Source organism: Panthera uncia, assembly GCF_023721935.1.
Source record: "Panthera uncia isolate 11264 chromosome A1 unlocalized genomic scaffold, Puncia_PCG_1.0 HiC_scaffold_17, whole genome shotgun sequence".
NCBI classification, from domain to species: domain Eukaryota; kingdom Metazoa; phylum Chordata; class Mammalia; order Carnivora; family Felidae; genus Panthera; species Panthera uncia.
The window spans coordinates 126,279,639-126,298,401 of NW_026057577.1; the positions used below are offsets into that span (position 1 = coordinate 126,279,639).

At 37.4% G+C, this 18,763-nt stretch overlaps 1 long non-coding RNA gene across 1 annotated transcript in view; it reads left to right on the forward strand.

The window, feature by feature from the left end:
• LOC125934670 (uncharacterized) overlaps positions 1–18,763 on the forward strand; it is a 207,625-nt gene that overhangs the window by 19,005 nt on the left and 169,857 nt on the right. Inside the window, exon 2 of the long non-coding RNA XR_007461485.1 lies at positions 5,540–5,652. This is a non-coding gene — a long non-coding RNA (uncharacterized LOC125934670). The remainder of the gene's footprint in view (positions 1–5,539; positions 5,653–18,763) is intronic.

The following is an 18,763-nucleotide window of genomic DNA, read 5'->3' on the forward strand; positions in this document are numbered from 1 at the left end:
TTTTTGCTTTTGTTTGTCTTGCCTGAGGAAACATATCTAGAAAAGCGATGCTATGGCCAATGCCAAAGTTATGGCCTACGTTTTCTTCTAGGAGTTTTGTGGTTTCAGGTTTCACATTTAGGTTTCTAATCCATTTTGAATGATTTTTGTGTTTGGTGTCCAAAGGGAGAAGTTTTACTTACATGGGAAAGTCATTTATGTAATGCTTATAAATGTGAAATCACAATAAATCCTTTTCTCAGGATGGGGGTGGAAATGGATCATGCATATAAATAGTGAGTCTGTTAATACTGGCTTCATTTCCTGAGTAAACTGGGAATAATACTACTGCATAGGGGGCTGTGGGATGTTTGAAAGAGTGTAGAAAGTGGAAAATGCTATGTAATTGTAAGCTATCAAGATGATGACAATAAGGAGAAGTGAATGCATATACGCTCCCTAGAAAAGCTAAGAAAATTGAGGAGCACTTAATTTAAAAGACAGAAGAAACAGAAAAGAAGGCCATGGGTTAACTTCTCTGTCAGTGGTGAAGCAGCAGGACCAATCTACTTTCCAAAAGATAGAAAGCGATCATAGAGATTCTGCCTGGGATAGGAGAATGGTGACACTCTCCTATCACCATTCTATCCTATCCTGGGATAGGAGAATGGTGACACGCTCTTGCATCCTCATTTTTTCCCTGTTCAATTCCATCATGAAGGAACACCACATCAGGACCTGCATTTAGGCCATTTTGTTTTATTTTGTATCTGCCTTAGGTTGGACAAGTGGGGTGTTCTGCTGTTTTCCCTACTTTATGTGGTCAGGCTTCAATATTTCCTTCCTCTTTTTAATCCTCTTGATGAACTTATACTTAAAAAATGAAAGTTGCTTGTTGTAGAAAGATTCCAGCTGGTTTCAATGAGGAAGCAAGACAAGTTGGCCATCACTTATGTCCAGATCTCTCATGCATGTGCTATTTCAGTTTTTATATTTCCTCAAGTCACCCTGTATTGTGCAAAGGTGTTATGATGTCAGAATCCAATAAATAACCAGAAAATGTGCTCTATTTCAATGTGGCAATTTCATATTCTCTTGTCTAATACTGGAAAAAAATGCATTTCTTGCACATTTTGATTACATTATAGTGCTGCCAGTCATATTATTGTGTTAAGGTGGTATCAGCATTCCAATTATAAACTTTGTCAGGCTTTTGTCCCTTGGCTGTAAAATTCTGCCTGAAGTCTGACAATTGCTCTCAATCCCAGAACCATTTAGGAAAGAAGAAAATAAGTTATCTTAAATTGAGTAAAAAGTTAAAGAATGTAAATAACACCAAAACCCTCCAATTGTTCAAATCTAGATGCTATTTTTCATCAACTCCAAACCATAAAGCACAATTTTTTAAACATTTTTTTAATGTTTATTTATTTTTGAGACAGAGAGAGACAGAGCTTGAACGGGGGAGGATCAGAGAGAGAGGGAGACACAGAATCCGAAACAGTCTCTGAGCTGTCAGCACAGAGCCCGACGCGGGGCTCGAACTCACGGACAGCAAGATCATGACCTGAGCTGAAGTAGGACGCTTAACCGACTGAGCCATCCAGGCACCCCAGGCACAATTTTTGAATTCAGTACATCTCTCCTTCTGTATGACTTTGAGTATACTTTAGAAGTTCATTTTTAGATCAGAGAAGGACATTTTATCTCTACAAATAAACCAAGTCAACATCTGAGTGAGAAAATAATTCTATTTTTAAAAACATCCTTGTTTTTTGGGGGGCGCCTGGGTGGCTCAGACGGTAGGCCTCCGACTTCGGCTCAGTTCATTATCTTGTGGTTCGTGAGTTCGAGCCCCGCATCAGGCTCTGTGCTGATGGCTCGGAGCCTGGAGTCTGCTTTGGATTCTGTGTCTCCCTCTCTCTCTGTTCCTCCCCCACTCACACTCTGTCTCTCTCTCAAAAATAAATAAACATTGAAAAAAATTTTTTTAAAAATCCTTGTTTTTAACAAAGTTTTGTAAAGTTTACACAGTGGAAGGGCAGACAACATTACGGCCCGAGAGGAACCATTTGTGTGTGTTCTCATGCTTTCTTCCACCTTTGAGATGAACCCACAGAAATCCTGTTTCAGTTGCCTTTTCTTTCAAGTTACTTGTGGATTTTTCCCTTTTTAAAGTTTTAGTTCAAATTCTACTTTTTACTTTAATAGCAAGGGACTTCTGGGGGTAGAAGTGAACAGAACAGAGATGCACATCAAATTCACTTTATAAAAACGTCTCATTATAGCTTATCAGTAAGTGAGCCAGGATGTTGTGGAAGTAAAATGCTTTTTCAGTTGAACTGTCTTTCTGGAAAACTTTAATTTTTAGCTGCCAATTTGTCTGTACTTCTCAGTTTTTAATCCACTGGCTCAATGATAACTTGGGTGACCCTGAGGCTTTTGTTGAACTTACTTTCAGAGATTAGGGCTCTAGTTGGGCACACTCCCCTGCTGGGTATATTTTCTGCTCTTACTGACTTCAAAGCAGACTGAGCACAGAGAGAGATAATAAGCATAGTGGAGACATCTGAGCCAAATTTGTGTCCAGAATATCGTGCCCAGGGTTCTTGGGATGAACTAGGCTATGTATGACTTTTAATCACCTTCAAAGCTGTGAATAATAATAGTTGGTTTCAGTAAGTTAAATTTAAATTGAAAGCCAATCTGTTGATAAAATAGCAGACCCCACATATTTAGTGTGGGGTCACTACGTAAATGAATAGGTATAGCTGTACTCTCTGATCCAACTTTATTTACAAAAATTGGTGGCCTGCAGGCCATAGTTTGCTGACTCCTGGTTTAATGCATGCTTGTATACTTCTGTGCCAGGAAGGTATTAACTACTTTACTTATAGTAGTACACCTAATGAGGTAGATACTATTATTGTCATCAGTTTTTGGATGAAGAAGCCAAAGCTCAGAGAGGTTAATTCACTTCCCCAAAGACACAGTGCTAGTAAATAGCAGAGCTAAATTTTGGCATCAAGTCCACGTGCCTCTTCCTCACTCTTTTTTTAGAGAGACTTGCCTTCTTACCTGAGAGATCTTCCACAAGGGAACTGCTGAGCCCCAGCAGTGTAGACTAGGGAATATGATCCAAATCTTAATAACTCCAACTGATGAGTGCTGCAAAATGGCATCAGATTAATTTGCCTCAGAACATATTTTCCAGATGATTCTTGGAATTTTGCTCAGTAATGTGGGTCAAAATAATTTTTTTTCTGATATGCAACTATTCTTGTTTCACTCACATTTTAGCTTCAAGGGGAAGGATTCTCCTTCTCTATGCATGTATTTAATAATTTTTCCACTTGTTTTTCTCCCTTGAAAGCAAGAGAAGAACTATTAAGATGTACTATCTACTTAGTTCTGCATTTCTCTTTTTAAGTGGGAAAAACTCAAAGCATATTTTCTTTTATCCTGTAAGAGAAAAAAAAATGGAAACAATGAGAAAGCCTTGGCAAGTACCATAGAGATGAATTGTAACTCAACATGAATGTCATTCCCATCCTCTTCTGTGATTTCACAACCATTGAAAGACTTGCATTTTTAACTGTATGGCATTTGTAATGTGGAAAAGTATATGCATTTTTACAATAAGGTTGTTGGATTGTTACTCAGGCAGAACAGCTCATTTGGCAAGGCTTAGAGGTATATTGAGAATCCAACTTGGTTTATCTCCATCAGGCAGGGGAGAGCTCCCCCAACATCTCATGTTTTCCAACTGGCTCTGCCTGGCTCCCAGGGCAGGCGGGGAGTGAATAAGAAAACAGTAGAGTATTGACTGGAGAGTTCCCACATTTTCAGTGTGATAGAAGGAATCAGCTGTCAAATGTTTCTATAGATTGACTGTGATCTGTGATGCCCTTCACAACTCTCCTTTTAGATTTCCCAGGAGATCTTATCGGAGGGCCTCTGAAAGGGAACATAGGCTTAAAGAAAGGTCTGTAATGTATCAAAGATTCCCAATGAACCTGACCTAAGCAGGGTGAACTTCTTCTTTTCAAAGGTTACCTCTTAACCAATCAGGGCTGGAAGGGCACAAACAGACCCTAAGGTCTGGACTTCTAAGACAAAGTACACATACATACCCATGCATGTATGTGTCCTTGCTGGGATGCCTGGGGCATCCTTTATGATGGAGCCATTCTGGCTGCCGAAGCCTCATGAGCTTGCCCTGGTGTTTGGATTGGTTAGAATTATGAATGTTTTGTGGACAGTAAGCCTCTTTGGAAATTCTTTGAGGGTCTTCTTGATGAATTCTGTTGAAGGTCTGATTCAACCAAACCAGTATTTATAGTTTATTTTCTGGGAGTAGAGATGCAAGGTGCGTAGTTGCCACTCACATCATCATCAGGCACTAATTAGGGACCCATTTCGGGACAACACTGTATAGCAGTGCCATCACCTCTCTTTCCAGAGTCTCTCACTGCCAGGAATTTCCACATTTTGAGGTCCTGATGATGAACCCTCATTTTTATGTCTCACTGAAGCCTGGCTTTTCCAGGCTTGCTACATATCTCTGTATCTTACTCATTTCTTGTTGCTTGTGTTGGCATAAAGTGCATTGTTTTTAGAAAAATTAATCTTCCATTTTTTTAATTGTAATTAGATCTGAAGGGGGAAAAACTAGATAAAATTTCTCATTGCTTTTTTTGTCTAACAAAGGAATACCAACTGAATCAGATACTAGGTTGAATTATGGTTCTCTAGGAGAAGCAATTAGTGTGTATAACGTTAAGGTGCATTGTTTCATTAGAGATAACATTAAACTTTTGAAGACTAATGTTTCAAGGAGAACTTCTTACAAATGAAGTAGAAAGTACATATTAATAATAACAGGATATAGAACACATGTAAACCACTTCATCTCTTTATAGAGATACCAGGACAAAGATGTAATATTTGAATTCTTAAATTGTCTGGACTGTTCAATTAATTATCTACGTATTGATGTAGAATTGATCTTCTAGGAAGTTATAGGGCTGATTTTTATTATTATTCATAGAGAGGGATAATTACACACTTTTTTTCATTTCTGATAAAACTTATTTTGCTGAAACAAGTGAAAGATGCATTAAGATTAATACCACTTCCTCCCTAATAAAAATATTTTTTCTGTTTATAATAATAATATATATTCACCCTATAACATTTGGAAATAGATAATATCATATGAAATTATATAAAAATATTCACAATCCTATTTCCCATAATAACCACTGTTACCACTTTTGGTGTATTTTCTTCCAGTCCTTATACATGCACATGTACACCAGTATGCATATATCAGTGGGGTGCAGTAAGAATATTAACGGAAATTTAACTGGATTATGTCCTCATCTGCATAGTTCCAGCCTCCAACTATAGCCTTCTAGCTCCACTTTACGCCAATTACTTTTGGGAGTTTCTGGGGGTGTCCCATATGAACTCATCAATAGTTTCTCATGTGCTGTTTTATTTCTCTCATTGTCTTCTGCCCTTGCTTCCTGCTCACTGTGGAATCCTCAAAATCTAGAAGAATGGCTGACACAGAGATCTATTCAATAAACTTTTACTGAGGTGTTCAATACATGAAAGGACTCCTTGAAGGATATGCTCCAACAGTTCCTGACTGCTGGTACTCTCTGAGTAAGTGCTGTCTGTTAAGTGTTGTCTTCTTATGCTCTTCCTAATTTTTTCACTGTACTGAAGGGATGCTTCACACAGAGGTGTGGAGAAGGCTCTGCTTCCTAGCTCTCCACTGCACTTTGTCACCTAAAACATCAATGCCTCACTGAGCAGGTCCCCGCGTCTCATGGAGTCCCTTTGAAAACATTTCCTTTGAGTTCTACCTGCCGTCCCCTCTTCACTGGACTCAGAAATAGGGTTGGGGTTGATATCTGAAACAGATGGCATCATGTCTCATCCAGTTTGGTGTCCTACTTCTCTTCTCTCCCAACATTTTGATTCCAGAGAAATTCGGTTATAAGAGAAAAAATAAATTACACAGTTGGTACTCAGCAAATCTGTTTAGAAGGCTTGAACAGTTGGCAAATCACCTCAATGCCTTAGGGATGTGTTTTGCCTGAGAAATGCCTGGGGAAGTGGGAGAGGACAATACTATCTTAATTTCCACCTTGACTATCAGTCTGTGATAGTGGTACTAAGTAATGTATTAGATTTGTACTTGCCTCTCTGCATTTTTTAACCTCAAATAGATCATTTCATTCTCTCTCTACACATATGCATGCACATACATACATTGGAAGGATCACCTCCATTCTTAATAGACTGATGGGATAAGATGTGGCTTCTCTCTTTCTCTTTTTTCCAGGCAATCATTCTAAGAAGCTCACAATATTAGTGAGCTGACTTCCCTCAGCTCTTTCCTGAAAATGTCTTGTCAATGGATCTTTTTTAGGTTTTGATGAAATTTTCATATATTGAGTTTATTTATTTAATTCAATTTTTTGAATTATATAATCAGATTCATTTTTCTTATGATCCATTAATTCATTCACCGATGCTAGACTCATCTCTTGATATGCAGGGAAAATGCAGCTTGTGCAAGACAAGGAATCAAGTCCATTTTAATATTCAAGATCAAATACTAAAGGGAAAGAAGTGATGAAATTTTCAGTTTTAGAAACACAATGATTGTTTTTATTCCTAACACTTTTGTGTGTGGGGATTTTTTGAATTCATAAATTGAATCATAAAGATCATGGCTTTTGGGACTGGCAGCTCCAAGGGTGCCTGAGAGCTTGGGGATACCTTTCACCTCTAGCAAAGCTGCTCTGAAAGGCCCTGAGCCAGGAGGGTATTTTGCAGTTGCAGATTGAAGAACAAAAGTAGGGACAATATCCAGAAAAGAAGGTAATCTGGGACTCCTCAGAGTGATTTTGAAAACTATCCCAAGTCTTATTTTTATTCTTTCCCTACATGAACTCAGTTCCTGGCTCATATCAGATGCTTTCCTGCCTGTCTCCTCTCATGTCATTCCTGACTTGGCACCAAGGCCATGGGAAAGTTACCACAGCCCTTTCAATCCCTTTCTTGAAGCCACCTGTGATCTTTAAGGTCTGCCTTGAGTTCCTTTTCTTAGTTGCCTACTCTGACTATTCCAGCTTCCTTCACTCTGATCACCTCCAGATTTTGCAATGTCTTACACTATTTATCAGTTAGCTAACATTTGGTATTGGTCCAAGTTATTGACTTGGAGTCAAGACATTTATGCTTTAGCCCAAATTCATTTACTAGGTAGATGTCCTTAAGTCATATCACCTTTCTGACTTTTCTGGATCTTAGTTTTCTCATTAAAAAAACAAGAGGGGTAGGTAGATCATCTCTAAGATGCCTTTAGTTCAATTCTATTACTTCTGTTGTTCAAATAGATTTTAATTGCACATAGAACCATGTCAGACCCTTCTATCTTTAATATGCTTAGCTGGCTACTGTATGCAAAGGTGAACTCAGTAAATGAATTATAAGTAGTAGATTCAAACCCCCGGAAAGTGCAACTATTTTAATTTTTATTCTATTCTTATATAAATAGGGGAACTAATATCAAACATTTATTGTTGTGTTTTGGATGTGGTCTACAATTAGTCCCAAGGTTTTCTTTATTTCCTGTATCCGATAGGATTGTAAAATGAGAATTGGTGGTCAGAAGATGACTCTGAAACCCTATACAATTTTAAGTATGTCTTCCTGCATGGCAAAAGTTATCCACTGGGGCAGCTTTGTCTCTCTAGAGATACATAGCAATGACTAGATATTCTTTATTCTCAAAGTTGAAGAAGGGCTGCTGGCATTTAGTGGGAAGAGGCAAGAGATGCCAACATACATTCTACAATGTACAGGACAGCCTCTTACAACAAAGAATTCTTTGGTCCCATATGTCATTAGTGCCAAGGTTGAGAAACTCTGCTATATGGCATACCTATTAGGGACAGAGATTATATCTTATTCATATTTGCATATTTGTTCCCTAGAGATCAACACTCACATCCCTCCCAAGACTTACCTAATTCTGTCAGTCTGATTTTAATATTGGGTACATTTGTGAAACTACAATTGTTTCAAAGTTGACCACTTATGTGGACCTCTCATTTGGTAATTTTTAAATTATTAAAGTATAAAATTAACTAGAACAATCACCATTCTAACAAATAAGATGTGGCATCAAACCTTTAACACAATAATTCTCCAAATATTGAGCCTACATAATGCTATTCACAAATAATATCTTCTTTTTATAGTGAACTCACTGAAATCAACATTTCTCCCTGGAGTCAGTTTATGGCACCTAAATTGCATGACTACGAAGCACATTGCAAGATCTGAAGGTCAAAGAGTGATGATATCCAGTTTTTCTGTAACTGAATTAGTGAAGACAGAAAGAGATTTGGTGCTACACCTCAAATGTTCATATTTTCATCCTTCCAACTTTATCTTTGGGTGTAGCATTTTTTTTAAACTATTTGAGAATTTATGTAGGTTGCATTATTTGCCAATTGAAGGTGCAAACATTTCGAAGATGCTAGTTCCCAGACTGATTGATCCATTCAACCAATTATGTATAAAGTGACCACATGTACAAGGTCTTCTATGGTAGATAAAGATGGAAGAATGAGGAATCTTTTCTCTAGCTAGTGTATGGTCAATCAGGACAGGTAAGACATATCTCTATATATCTATAATATAAAAAACAAAAAGTTTATAAGACAGATGCAAATAAAGATCTAGTTCAGAGGAGGGGATATTGTTTCTCACTAGTGGGAGTTTTTTTTTGGGGGGGGGGCAGGATAAGCCAGGAAGTTTGGAATCAGGAAATATGGACAATCTGTACAGAGAAAGTGCTCAGTAGTCTTTACAGTTCCTGGCCAATAACAAAAGCACCATTTGTGGGAATACAAACTGGTGTAGCTACTCTGGAAATCAGTATGGAGGTTCCTTAAAAAATTAAAAATAGAACTACCCTATGACCCAGCAATTGCACTACTAGCTATTTACCCAAAGGATACAAAAATGCTCATTCGACAGGGCACGTGCACCCTGATGTTTAGCAGTGCTATCAACAATAGCCAAATTATGGAAAGAGCCCAAATGTCCATTGGCTGATGAATGGATAAAGAAGATGTGGTATATCCATATAATGGAATATTACTCAGTGATCAAAAAGAATGAAATCTTGCCATTTGCAAAAAAAGTGGATGGAACTTGAGTGTATTATGTGAAGTGAAATAAGTCAGGGAAAGACAAATATATGACTTCACTCATACGTGGAATTTAAGAAACACAACTGATGAACATAGGGGAAGGGAAGGAAAAATAAGATAAAAAGAGAGAGAGAGGCAAACCATAAGAGACTCTTGAATACAGAGAATAAACTGAGTTGCTGAGAAGTGGGTGGGGGGTAGGCTAAGTGGGTAATAGGCATTCATTATAGGGGGCACTTGTTGGGATGAGCACTGGGTGCTGTATGCAAGTGATGAATCACTGGGTTCTACTTTTGAAACCAATAGTACACTGTATGTTAATTAACTTGAATTTAAATAAGTAAATAGATAAATAGCACCATTTATTTGTGTGTGGAACTCCTTAGAGCCTTTAATATTGTAAGTGAACCTCAAGAGAAGATTATGCAGGACATCTCAAACTTATTAGTACACGTGTCACTTTATTTATTTGTCAGGATTAGAATTCCATAAGACACATTCCAGAAAATGTCATTCTACTCTGAAAGAACTGAGTGAATGTAGAGGAAGGCAGGCCTTTGGATATCTTACAGCACATTTGGGGAAGGGGAAAGGAAGTAACAATTCTCATGTGATAGGAATTGTGCTGCATTTTGTACATTACCGATCCTGTGGGACACTATAAAGTCTCAGCCCAAGGGAAGGGTTGATCTAGAGACCAGAGTTGAGCAGAAAAAGGACTCAAGAATTTTGGGTGGTATGTAGGATTACACATATCTGTTTCATGTCTTCATTGTAAACCAGAAATCTGGTTTAGTTTTCTATTAACATGCAGACTGTTACATCACTTCCTCTGTTCCTTACCTGCCACTGAACAGGAACAGTATGTAAAGAGAAGGTTCTAGCCCCCCACTCCACCCCATTTTTCCATTTCCAGATCAGGGATTTAATCTTAGGGATTATACTTTGTTTTTCTTTCTTTCTTTTTTTCTTAATGTTTATTTCTGAGACAGAGAGAGACAGAGCATGAGTGGGGGAGGGGCAGAGAGAGAGGGAGACACAGAATCAGTAGCAGGCTCCAGGCTCTGAGCTGTCAGCACAGAGTCTGATGTGGGGCTTGAACTCACAAACCGTGAGATCATGACTTGAGCTGAAGTCAGTCGCTCAACTGACTGAGCCCCCAGGCGCCTCTACTTTGTTTTTCTTTTAAAAATAAAATACTGTTGCACTTTTGAAAGAGGTACACAGTGCTTCTTTAATTGTAAGTAATTGTTTCATATGTTTGGCAATAAAGGCCACTTGGAATTGAGGGGTCTCTAGGTCAAAATGTGGAACTCATTCTGATAACATCAAAGCCTCCCCTGTCCTCTCCAGAAGGCAGAGCAGACATGTCAGCTTGATCCAACATGCACTTTTTTTGCAACAAATGGATTATTTATTGTTGTTGCACACACTGACAAGCAATGAGACAAGGCAGGGACTAGGGAAGCATCTTGCCAAATGACTGCCTCCTCTAGACATCTGTATGGGAACATTATAAAATCATAGAATGCCAGAGTTGGAAGGACCTTGTGGCCCAAATAGAAGAAACCAGCTCCCCTAGACAATAAAGGAGGATACTGAGGTTTCTCAGAAAGCTTGTGACCTGTCTTAATCAGGCCATAAAGGCAGATTTTGGATTCAATATCTCACTCCTAGGTCTGCATTCGTTTTCCTGCACCATAAATTAAAATCTATAATTTGGATTTTATTATACTACAGTCACTATTCACACTTGGGTTTTAAATTCTTAGTTTGTTCAAGTGTAAATTGGGATTCCCTGCTATCCTTTCCTTAGACACAAGATTTTGCAGGCTTCTAACTAGAAACATTAGATGGTTCTGGCAAAGTTGGGTTTGAATGGAATGGAACACAAACAGATTTGCAACAGTATTCAGTTTTGTTGAAAACCCACAGAGTTTGAAAAATACTATACAAAACTGCCAGGTAGGAATATGTTCGGGGTTTTAGTGAATGCAATATTGAGAACGTTTTTGGGGAATTTGGACCAAACTGTTCATTGCTTGACTTGCTCAGCCCTTCTTAGGAGTACTAGGGAAGTTTGGTAGAAAACATTGGAAATCGGTTTAGTCTATTAATAGCCCACCTGGTGAGATGGAAAGCCTCCTAGTGACTAGAAGAAAACCTTTCTGTCTTGGAATTAGTCCAAATATAAGAGCACAACAAGGGTGGAGACAGTGTGTAGACAATGCTTTAAACAAGAGAATTCCAGCTCTTTCAGGAAGTCCTCCTAGATAAGTCAGGGTAATAATCAGCCAAAACAATCTTGAGCTCATGCTTTTATTCTCAATATATTCAATAAACAATTAGCAAGTATTACTAAGCCTCTTCTGTGTGCCAGGCACTGGGGATACCATGCCTTTTAGAGGTGCTCTTTCTCCTTAGCAGGTTGTGTTCTATCATGGAATTTCCAGAGGATCTTTGGAAATTGTCCTTGAGCTGCAGTTCAAGGATACTACAGCAGGTGTCCAGGTGCATCTTTGACTTGTTGTGGAAGGAAAATTGAATGTAATCCACAACTGAAGTTCAAATATCAATACATCTGTCTGATGCATGGGGATAGGAGATAAAGTGGCAGTTAGGGATCATGGATCCCCTGAGAGAAAATGATTGTGAGTAAATAAATTGGGCTCGTTGTTTCAGATAGAACATGGTCATGGTCTTTATACTAGAGAGTGTGCAGTGGTTCCAGTGTTGGTATGAGACTATACTTGACCCAATCAATTCTCCCTCACCTTCCATGGGTGCTTATTTCATTCTATCATGTATTATGCTATTTACGTGTCTCTTTTTCTATCTAGACCATAAAGCAGGTCTATCTAGACTTAAAAGCAGGATATATATATTTAAAATAGTAACTTTTGTTTTGTTCTCTTACTTCAAGAGAAATGCATGTGTATTAACAGACACTTAGAAAATAAATATAAGTAAAATGATGAAACAACTAGTTAGTGTGGTAGTGCATAACCTTCTAATATATATAGAGATCTAAATATATGTATATATACATATTCACATGCTCATACATACATGAAACAATCACATAAATGGATAATAAAGTTGACTATAGGTATACTACCCTATCTACCTAAAAATAACCCTATATCTTTGTGTCATTAAATATCTCCAACACCATCATTTTTAAGTAACTTCATAACAATCCATGTTATAGATATACATGATTTATTTAATCAATTTCTTGCAATTGGAAACTATTCATAATTGGACATTATTCCCTTATTTTAAAAAGTGCAATAAATACCATTTTGCTAATTTTTCTACATATCAAAGATTTCTCCTTAGAACAGATTTTTAGAATAAGATTCATTGGATGAAATGCACAATTAGATGAAATCTGACAGATATCTGCTGTTGTGTAACAACCATTATAACCATGATCTAGAACTTTCGTATTACTTCAAAAAGTTTCCTTTTGCCATTTGCAGTTCATCCCTTCTCCCCATTCCTTCATTAACTACTGACTTATTTTATTTATTTATTTTGGTCTGACTTCTGTTACTTAGCATAATGCTTTAGAGATTCATACATGCTGTGTGTTTATTGGTAGTCCTTTTCTTTTTTTTTTTTTTTGTTGAGCAATATTCTATGAGTGCATCCCAAAATATTTATTCCATTTACCATTTGGTGAATATTTGTTTTTTTAATCTCCCAATTTTCAGCTATAATGAGTAAAGCTGCTCTGAATATATGAGCACACATCTTCATGAAAGCATATATCTTCATGAAGACATATAAATATTTAGAATCTTAGTTGCTGGGTCACATGTATGCTTAACTTTGCAAGAAATCCAAATTTATGAGCATTTCAGTTGTCCTACATTCTTGCCAATTCTTGGGTATTGTCAGTCTTTTTGATTTTAGAAGTTCTAGGGTCCTAGAGTATGAGTGGTATATTCGATTATGGTTTTAATTGCATTTCCCTGATGACTAATGAGGTTGAGCAGTTTTTGCCATTCATATATGTACTTTGGTGAAATATCTGCAAAATCTTTGTTCCTTTTATTGTTGTCATTTTCTTCTTAATGAATTGTAACCAGTTTAAAAATATAATTTGGGTAAGAGTCTTCATTAGATACAGGTTCTGCAAATATCTGCTCCAATAATTGTTTGTGGCTTCCCTTTTCATTTTCTTAACAGAAGGGCCTTTCTTTGGAAGGACAAATGTTTTCAATTTTAACGAAATCCAATTTTTTCTATTTTTAAATATTTTATGCTTTTTGTAACCAATTTTAAAAACTTTGCTTAACAAAAGGTCACTAAGATATTCTCTTATGATTTCTTCCGGAAATTTTATAGTAGCTTTTATTAAAACTATGTTTGGTTCCATAATCCATTTCAAGTTAATTTTTGTATATTGGAGAATGTAAAGAGTTTTCTTTTTTGCATATGGATATTCAGTTATTTCAGCATCATTTGTTAAAAAGATTTCCTTTCCTTCACTGAATTGCCTTGGAACATTTGTTGAAAATCAATTGGCTATATATATGAAGGTCTCTTTGTGAAATTTTAATTCTGTTACTTTGATCAGTATGTTTAACTTTATGCCAATACCATTCTCTCTTGTTTACTGTAGCATTATAGTAAGTCCTCAGATTAACTTTATCCTTTTTTTCCAAAATTATTTTGGCTACTTTAGTTCTTTCGTATTTCTATATAAATTTGTGGATCAGTTTGTCAGTTTCTAAAAGGTATCTTCTTGGGTTTTTTATGGGAATTTTATTGAATCTATAAATTAACTTAGAATTGCCATCTTAACAATATTGAGTATTCTGATCCATGGCCATAGTATATCTCTCAATTTATTTATGTCTTTTAAATTTTTTCAGCAATGTTTTATAGTTTTCTGTGGATAGATGATGCATATATTTTGTTGTTTATACCTAAGAATTTTATGGTTTGATGTTATTATAAATGATAATTTTAAGAATTTCCATTTACGGGGCGTCTGGGTGACTCAGTTGGTGATGCATCTGACTCTTGGTTTCGGCTCAGGTCATGATCTCATGGTTTTGTGGATTCGAGCCCCGCGTTGGGCTCCTTCATTCTGATGGGTGCAGAGCCTGCTTGGGATTCTCTGTCTCCTTCTCTCTCTGTCCCTTCCCTGCTTGCACTGTCTCTGTCTCTCTCAAAATAAATAAATAAACTTAAAAAAATTCCACTTACAATTGTTGCTGGTTGATAGAACACAATTGATTTTTAAAATATTGATCTCATAGGAGTGCCTGAGTGGCTCAGTCCTTTGAGCATCTAACTCTTGATTTAGGCTTGGGTCATGATAGCACGATTTGTGAGATCGAGCCCATGGTTTGTGGGATTCTCTCTCTCCCTCTCTCTGTCCCTCCCCTGCTCACACACGTGTGCTCCTTCTCTCTAAAAATAAATAAAAATAAAACTTAAAAAAAATATTGACCTCATAAACTGCAAACTTGCTAAATTCACATATTAGTTCTAGTTTCTTTTAGGTAGATTCCTTAGGATTTTCTTTAGTCATGCTTTATTCAAATAAAGACAGTTTTATGTTTTCTTTCCAATCTGTATGCCTTTTATTTCTTTTTCTCCTTGAGGGAGAATAGGGCAGATACTTAAGCCATCTGGAATGGCTTGAGTGACAGGAGAGACAAGTGACCTTGGGATCAAGGGATGGGGCCAGGATAAGTATTACCTCTGGCCATTATTTGCGTGGTTTGAATATTCTGCTGGTGCCAAGGGAAAAAAATATGTGGGCCTTATGGCTTGTTCAGCTGTGGGGTAAAAGGGTAAACAAGAGAGGTAAGGCTTAGAAATTGTTAAAGATTCAACATCAAAACTGGAATCATTCTATTATAGTTTGATTTGCTAAAATAATTTTTAAAAATTGGAACATCAGCAACAGGAACTTCAAAGTTGGTGGTTTAGGAACAAGATGACTCCATTGGTTTGTGGTTTTAATTTCATCTAGATGGCCTTTAGGAACTTTAAGGAATTTAATAACATGGACAATAAGAAAATAATATTACCAGCAGTATGCTGTCAACTGTAAGCTCCACCCGACCACCTAAAGACCCTTTCCCTACTTCATCTTTTCATCTGGCTTTATTTTATTTTATTTTATTTTATTTTATTTATTTTATTTATTATTATTATTGTCTTATTTTAGAGAGAGAGAACACGAGGGGGGAGAGGGGCAGAGGGAAAGAGAGAGAAAATTTTAAGCAGGCTCCATGCTCAGCACAGAGCCTGATGCAGAACTCAATCCCACGACCCTGGTATCATGACCTGAGCTGAAATCAAGAGTCAGATGCTCAACAGACTGAGCCACCCAAGCTCCCTTCATCTGGCTTTATTTTAAAAGGTGGGTGTAATCCCAGACAATTATTCTTTTGGCCATCAATTTTCATCTTTTTATCTGGCCAACCCCATCACTAATTGCTCAGTTGGGGAATCCAATAATTTTTTTTTCATTGTTTCATGCAGACTAGAAATACTAGTATCAGAGATGATTTTACCTATTACTAAATGAGTCTTCAATAACTTGATTTCCTGCTGTTGTTAGTAATAACTTCTCTCTCCTTTCCTTTCTCTCTTAAATTCAGAAAGCTCAGCACAGAGGCCAGCTCTGATCTCTTCACATTTGAAATCAACTCAGTACTTGCATTCTTGAACTTCCTCCAACCAAATTACTAGACGAATGTATTCCTGAGGCAACTGCTCTGGTGATTACACTGATTTTGCCTTTTTTCTGGTGACAGGTGTTAGGACCATGACAACTATGACTCACTGGGAAAAAAGAAATCCTAAATCAAATTCTGCCCAGGACGTAGGCGTCCAGGCTATCTGGTGTTTGCCATGTTTACTCGTGCTGCAGAAAGGAGATCTTGTTTTCCCAGTCATCACTTAGGGACACCCTCACCAGGCTGTCTGTCTGGCCTGCCTGGAGAATGCTGGAGATCTGATTTAATTCTTCCTGATTGCTAAGGGTAAAAGAGACCATGTCCCCCCGCCCCCAACCCCAACCCTGAGTGCAGTTAGCTTGCAGAGCAGCACCACTGGACTTGCATTCAAGGGTAGAATTTCTGTCATTAGTAGAGAGGTTAGCAGTTTCTGACCGGAGAGTGAGTAACACTAAAACTGTAAATACCTCAAATTTCTCTACCCTCCACAGATAAGATGTTTGGGAACAATGTGTCCTCAAGAACTTGGAATCTCACTAGGGGTATAAGATGGGTAAATGACTCATCTCAAAAGGATCTCTTAGTGTGAATTAAGAATCCTTATAGGAAAAGTAAAAACTATGGAATATAAAGTGATTGCTAATAAATAATAATAAAATAATATTTCACTACTATGTGGCAGATATCATAGTAGTATTATCACATACTGCAAAATAATTACTTTAATAATAATAATAATAATAATGATATCATCTAACATTTCTTGAACACCTACCATATGCCAGGCAGTACTAAGTGTTTTTATAGACTACTTCGTCATTATTCAAAGTAGGTGCTATTACCATCTCTATTTTTAGATAAGGAAACTGAGGCTCAGATGTATGAAGCAACTTGACCACGATTCCACTAATGATGAGTAGCATATCTGGGATTCTGAAAGTCAAAGTTATATTTCCCCCTCTTCTGTGTGATTACTCTGTAGACAAATGCCTACAGGATTTGAAATGGGATGGTGATCAGAGACAACTTCAGAGACGAGGTCAAATGGGATGGCTTTGAAGAATTAGTTGGAATTGGGACAATGGAAACAGTTAGGAGAGAGGGGACCTAGCATTGCAGGTAGAAGACATAATGGATAAAGGCTCCGTGAGCATTGTTTTGTCTTTATTCTGTGAGCTCATCTCCCCAATGTCCCCTGCCTGTTCATACATCTTGGACAGGTATATGAACTACCGTATTGGGTTCTGACACGGTTGTTTTGTTAAGACCACTCTATCGTGACTAGGTAATGGGATCCCTTCTAAAGGGGGATGGATTTCTGAGTACCTCATTTATGGAAGAGAACATTCTTCTGATGGAACATTGATTCTCCCAGTTTTGGGGAGAGAACATCAGCTTCTTTCAAGTCTACATCTTTGTGAGTCTGGACTTTGAGATGGGTTCAAGGGCCTTACTGAGCGGTAAGGAAAGATTCTTACTTATATCTTGAGGCAGAGGGTTCATAGTAAGCAGTCTTCCCATAGAAGATATTTTGGAAGACACAGCTGAAGATATTCTAGAAGACAGATTATCTTGCTTCACTTACTCTACTTCCTTTTTGTAATGTGAGGACTTCAGCAAAGTTTTATTTAAATGCTTAAAATTGATCTTGGCAATGTTATGCCATTTGAGCCAAAACCAGTAAGGCCCCCTGAAGTCAGGGTGATGAGGGTAGCAGTAATCCATTCTCTCTCCCCAGCAGTATCTATATTATTACTAATCCCAATAGTATCTGTATCAACATACATTTTGAAAATACTGGCACTTGTATATGTGAGCTATTTTTTATGTATTTTACAGAAAGTGTAGTTTGTGCTTATGGATTTTCTGATATTTTTGCAGTAACTCTGAAGCTTCCCTCCCAGGTAAAGACACACACACAAACACAAACCTATCTGCCTCCTAGCCTTAGTGACAGAGTTGTCTTATTATATATTTTACCAAATGCCTCATAGGAAATGGAGGGCTGAGGTTGCAGTAGGAAGGCCATCACAGCAATGACAGTCTTTTACAAGGTGCAGAGGCAGTGGCCACCTCCCTGCTTTCTACAAGTACATATCCCTGCTTTCTCTTCAGTGCGTATTGGAGAAAGACCAAACTTCTTACTCAGGGATTTGAAAACTTCCCGGACAGAGCCTAAACGTCCATTTCTAGATTTTTTTAATTAGAATTTCCTTTACCAAATGCTTTCTTTTTCTGCCAACACTCATTTTTTCTCATTTCTACTTCTTGCTTTATATAAAATACCCTCCTTGTGAGAATACCTGCCAGTCCCTCAAAGCCAGGTTCACCTCTTCCCTGAAGCCTTACCTGACTTGGTCCTCAGGCTGACTCTTACTTCCTGGTACCATTCATCTTGTTACTTAACTATACTCTTATTTTTCACTTACTTAGATTTACTTCGATTCAGTTCAGTTCATACTTGTTAACACTTTCAGAGTACCACACAGCAGGCCAGTTTCCAGGATTATAAACAGAGTGAAAATTCTGTCTCTGCTACTAAGAAACTAAGTAGTTTCCTCTTATACATTTTAGATCCCCAACTTTACTGCGAGCATTTTATTTTTATATACCCTATTGCATCAAGCAGATAGAAATAGTTTAAAAATACATTTGAATCGAGATAATAGGAAGTCACTGATGAGATCTCTCAGGGGTTATGTATTGAAAGTCTTAAATCTTAAAAATGATTGAATTCTGTGGCTGTAGATTTCCCTTTGACCATGGCGAGGGGGCTGATTAGAAGACAGTCAGGTATTGGCTCAACACTGAACCTGTTTAGGGAATCCA